Source organism: Lingula anatina, chromosome 6, assembly GCF_051362555.1.
Source record: "Lingula anatina isolate TDL-2025a chromosome 6, LinAna3.0, whole genome shotgun sequence".
NCBI lineage: Eukaryota > Metazoa > Brachiopoda > Lingulata > Lingulida > Lingulidae > Lingula > Lingula anatina.
Window position 1 is genome coordinate 23,361,014 of NC_141772.1, and position 6,301 is coordinate 23,367,314.

The window sequence follows — 6,301 nt, forward strand, 5'->3', positions numbered from 1 at the left end:
GCTCGATGGACGCGTAATAAAACTGGACGACTGGCTTGCCAAGAAAGCAGGCCCCAGAGTGGTTACACGTGAAGCCAAGATTTTTCAGGAAAACAATGAAGGGTGAAATAAGGTGCTCCTCCTCCTCGTGATGGGCGAAAAACACATGGTGACTGTGTTTCCTTAATTTCGGTGGTTTCACTTTTGGCGTGGACATCGTTCTTCCTCTCCCCTACAATGTAAGTGATAGGAAACGTAATATGTGGCACTGTTGTTTGCCACTCAATATGAGCCTATATAAATTGTCATGTGACAACCCTAAATTCATCCTGTCCTCCCACGGCACTAACGGCAAAGAAATGTTTCGAAAATAAGGTGCCGTTGGGGTCGTTTTCATATCCCGAGAAGAAAAATTTCGGGCACTGGTTCCGCCATTTTGGAAGCGGGAGGAGGTTGGGGTGAGGTGGGTGGGGTGCCTCCCCTTAGCTGCATTTATACCCTGAATTTTTTCTGAAATCACTGGAAACCTACTTTTTATCAGTATGCATCTGCCGTGTCCTGTAACTCAGTTCACGGGCATCAATAAGACCAGTTTCACATTCAAATCTTACCAAGCTGCTGAGCTAATTTTTTGATCATTTAATTAAAGCTTCAGGTTAGGTTCTAGTAGGGCCTAAATAATCGTGAAAGCCGGGACTCTTTGACCTCCCGTGTGTTCGCCAACCAAGATGAGAGCCCAACATAATACGCCCCTCCCCTGATTCATCGGACCGAATATAATCCATCATCAGTCGAAGGTGGGGGGGGGGGGGGCTCTCCCCTCCCCCCTCCCCCTCACATTAGCCAGAAGTGCAGGAAGCAGAGATGGAAGGATGGGGGGGGGGAAGGTAACGGTCCCTGTCCTAATGTTTACTTATAAGTAAGTCGTAAAATATTCTGTTAAACTCAAAAGAAAATCTTCGCGAACAGCAACCTCCTCACTTTCACTTTGCTTATCCTCCTTCTCACCTGTACCGCAATTTGGCGTAAATGTATAAATGCTTCCTGTTAGGCACAAGTGTTATCTGTTTTTCTCGGATGAATGTTTAATCTCGAAATTGTTGGTTAAAGGTTAAATTAAATGGACAATCAGAGCGGGAGATAACGGGCTTGCACCCCGCACACGCTGAGACATTTGCCTCAAGAGACCAACAAGGCAGCAAAGCTGTCAAATGTACAGACAAAAAACAGGAAATAACTATGCACAAAATAGGCTACTGTCAATTCTGATGCAAAAATACATTATGTTAAACTGCAAATTCAACATCAAATTTTAATTATCCTCAACAGGTAATACCAATGTAATTAAAATATGTGACAAGTTTACACTTTGAAAATGTATAACTTCCAGAAAAAGAAGTCACTTAGACTGCTTTTCCAACTCAGACTGCATTTTAGTCCTGTATTTCTTTTTTGAAAGTTTGGCAATCATAAGTAACATGGTTTTCCCATAATGGTCATCATGGCAGCAGCACCCAAAATTGTGTTTTCTTCTATTCTGATGCAATATTACATAATGGTTAACAGCATAATGACCGTCAATTTTTAATAATAAAATATACATATCATGGATTTTCAGAAAATGTGACTAGCATGGGTCTTCAAGCCCGTGGAACTTTAAAGTCACACCTTAAAAATGCCAATATGTGAAAAATTAAATTTTCACAAAATAACTGTTTAACTGGCAGTAAGAATTATCAAACAGACTGTATTTCCTACTGAAGCTGTATTTTAGTCCCATGTTTCTTTCCTGTAAGTTTGAGAACAGTAAATGACATGGTTTTTCTTAAATGGTCATCATTGGAGCAGTGCCCAAAATAGTTTGTTTTTTTTTTCAAATTTTGATGCAATATTACATAATGTTTAACAGCATAATGACCATCAACTTTAATAATAAAATATTAGTATTATGGCTATTCAGAAAATGTGACTAGCAAAGGTCTTCAGGCCCATGGAACTTCAAAGTCACAACTTGAAAATGCCAAAATGTAAACAAGACAGCACTGTTCTGAAATGTTTTTTTTTCCCATTTTTAACAATTTTTAACATAAAACAAAATTAACAGTTTTCTGCCGTTTTTATATGATCAACTAAGAAAATTGATGAGATGGGAAAAATATCAACAGAGCAGTGTTAAATGTCCAATCTCTTCCATTCTGAGATTCTGAACATAGTGAATGATTGAATCTGACAAACTGCAATGATATGAGTTTATTTCCATTTTTGAAACTTTATTACACAATACACGATAACAAGTTTACCATCATTTTTACATAATCAACTAATAATGTTGTAAAATTGCAGGAAATGCCAAACAAACACTTTTACGTATCTTATTAGTTCAATAATGAAACTGTTTACATGCCTAAGAATTGAATCTGAGGAAATGTGAAAAAACTGCATTTCTTTAAAATAATTGCCCGATTATGCTGATTTTTGAACTCAACCTGCGTTTTAGCAGGAATGACCACTCCTGTGAGTTTAATGACAATTGGCCCATCTGTTTTTCTTATATTGTGTTTACAGTGTTGCATATATGCTGAAAAGTGAAAAAAAAGCATAACTTCTACATTAATGGCCCGATCATGCTGATTTTCGAACTTGACCTGCATTTTATGAATATTCATCAGCTCTGTAAATATACAGCCAAAAAGTAAAACTGCCTTCCACTTATCGTGTTTACAATGAAAGTGCATGGCGCCGGCGACAGCAACAGTGACAGCAACGACGGCGACGACAGACGCAGGTGATGGCAATATGTACAGACACATCTGTACATATCAACTGTACTGTTTGAGAACAGTAAGTGACATGGTTTTTCTTAAATGGTCATCATGGGAGCAGTGCCCAAAATAGGTTTTTTTCAAATTTTGATGCAATATTACATAATGTTTAACAGCATAATGATCATCAATTTTTAATAATAAAATATTAGTATCATGGGCAAATAGTAAACGTGACTAACAAAGGTTTTTAGGCCGATGGAACTTCAAAGTCACGACTTAAAGATGCCAAAATGTAAACAAGACTGCACTGTTCTGAAATGGGTTTTTTTCCATTTTTAACACTTTTTTAACATAAAACAAAATTAATAGGTTACTGCCATTTTTATAAGGTCAACTAAGAAAATTGATGAGATGTGAAAAATATCAATAGAACAGTGTTAAATGTCCAATTTCTTCCATTCTGAGATTCTGAACATAGTGAATGATTGAATCTGACAAACTGCAATGATATGAGTTTATTTCCATTTTTGACACTTTATTACACAATACACGATAACAAGTTTACCATCATTTTTACATAATCAACTAACAATGTTGTAAAGATGCAGGAAATGTCAAACAAACACTTTTATGTATCTTATTACTTAAATAATAAGGCTATTAACATGCCTAAGAATTAAATCTGAGGAAATCTGAAGAAATGTGAAAAAACAGCATAACTTCTAAAATAATGCCCCGATTATGCTGATTTTCGAACTCAACCTGCGTTTTAGTAAGACTGACCATTCCTGTGAGTTTCATGACAACAGGCCTAACGGATCTCCTTAAAATGTGTTTACAAGGTTGCATATATGCTGAAAAGTGAAAAAACAGCATAACTTCTACAGTAATGGCCCGATCATGCTGATTTTCGAACTTGACCTGCGTTTTATGAATATTCATCAGCTCTGTAAATATAAAGCCAAAAAGTAAAACTGCCTTCCACTTATCGTGTTTACAAGGAAAGTGCACGGCGACGGCATCGGCATCGGCATCGCCATCGGCATCGGCATCGGCATCGGCATCGGCGACGACAGACGCAGGTGATGGCAATATGTACAGACACATCTGTGTCTGTACATAAAAAAATCAAACACGTGAGAAATTTTGCTCAGCCGCGCGAGGGGCAAAAATCTCACCGAAATAGCCCCGCACACGATGAGAAAACGGCGCAGCGCAAGTGGCGCGCGCTAAATGCTCACCGTGTGCGGGCCCCCTTAACGGGACGTGCGGCACAGCGCACCTTTCACTTACGCCTATTATCTAGGATCCTTTCTAAGGCCAAACGAATTAATAAGTTGATTAACGAGAGATAAGATCTATAGACGTGGGCCTAATTTATTTATTTATATATTTATTTTTTGTGGAGGTGAGGGTGGGAATGGAAATTTTCAAATCCACTGTTCAGCTTGGGTCATTTGAAGACGTAAGTCCAGTGGTACTAATTAAGATTTTTTCTGAGATCAGTTACTGCTACGTGTATTAACCAAAACAATATCCAGTGCATGTTTTACTTTCATTTTAAACAAAGTACATTTTTCATTTTCTCTAAGTAACGTGGGTCGAGTTCGTTTACCAAATTGTCACACTGCAGTGGCGAATTTAGGGGGGTGTCAGGGGGGTCCTGACCCTCCCCTCCGATTTCTGAAAAAAATCATACCAATGGCCCCCTCTTGAAATTAGAATTATGACTAGCTGAATTATAGTTCTAAACCGTACCGAATGGCACCGTTCACCCAATAAAAAAACAAAAAGGGGGGGGGGGGGGTGAAGATCGGTTTCGCATCCGCAGACCCCCCCCCCCCCCCCCCTTCAAATAATCCTGGATCCGCCCCTGCATTGTCTGACATCATGTTACATTTTACTCGTCGTCTACTAATAAATTACTGATTCAGGAAGTAGATGAAATGTCTACAAAAACATAATATTTTAAATATCTTGATTGTTAAGCAAAATCAGTGTTGATTAATTCAAGAAATTTAAGTATTTAAACACGTGTACCGAACACCTAAATTAAATGTGTGCGAGATTCGCTCGGCTTCCGAACTTCAGCTACAAGTAAACTGTGTCTTGCAGAATACGAGAAACCTTCGTAATTAGCCAGAGATATATATACATTGTGTAACATATGATCCTACAGCCATATTCTTCACGATTTGTGTCTACAGAAAATTTATATTCACACCAAGAAGTTGTATCTCACCACTTGGCTTGAATATTTCATTAGTAACTTTTAAGTTAAAACCAGTATATTCTGTCATCATATTAAGACATAGCCTATATTTTTGCTCATTCACAAACTGGCAACACAATTACCAACAAAAGAAACGGTAGGCCTATTATGCGCCGATTGTATTGTTGTTATTATATTATATATATTGTACAAGGTCATGATAATTTATGATAAATTAAATATATCTGTGAATATGTGTTGAGAAATTTATCTGTGACCCTGGTAAAGAGTATTTCTTACACCTCGCTTCTTCTGTATGTGTAATATCTCGATGTCTGGCGTCTCCTTGTCTAGGCTTGTCACTCATTAGGGTCAGCCCTTCGATCACCGTTGGCGTTTATGGATGCAACGAATGAACGTCTTGGTTCGGTTGTCATTAATAATTAGCTATCCAGATGAGAAACCTCACACTGTCTGGGTGACTTAGTTGACTATACAGTTATAAACTTGTCAGGTCACGCCGTTTTATTATATGATTGGAAATCACAGTGGGGATTTTTCCTGTTACTAATAATAGATCATGCAAATATAGCCAGGGAATTCCCGTTTGTGAGATTTAACAGACGTGCGGATTTTCCATGCTGCAGATGTGTGACAAGTGGAGCCAGGTGAAGTGGTACGTATATTGACTGGCAAAGATACATGTATTTTGCTAGGGGGGGGGGGGCACAAAGATTTACTTTTTTTATAGAAAATTGCCTGCAGTCTGTTTTTGCTTCTTACGCTTTCAAAGATTTTTTCATCATTTTTTCTTTTGAAATTATAAATTAAAGGTACACTCCATTGGTCTGAAAATTCCCCATATGTTTATTTTGCCATCTAGAGCGCCTTATTAGAACCTTACATACACCTTAAAAACAATTTGACCCCTTAAATACTTCTTTCTGGAGCGCACTTGATGTTGATTTTTACATAGGAGCATACAGGGTGATGGTCGCTGTTATAATGACTGGCCAACCATTTTAAACGAATTCAATTAACGGCGGAATCCAAGTTCAGAGAAGGATAGATAAATGAAACACGGGTATTAGAAAATTGTTTATTTCCTCGGGAAAATCCCATGGAGTTGACTTTAAACGACGTGGCCACATGCAGAAAAAAAAAGATTTAATCTAATTGAGACAAGTGTCGGAAACCAGTATACGGAATGAGACAGTGGCAGCCAACAGAAAACTTTTAATTGAAGCATATTTTACTTAAATTCAAATTACAGAACGATCAATTTTTTTTTAATATTTACATTATAAAATATATAAAAATAAAATATTAGGACAAGCAATGAAAA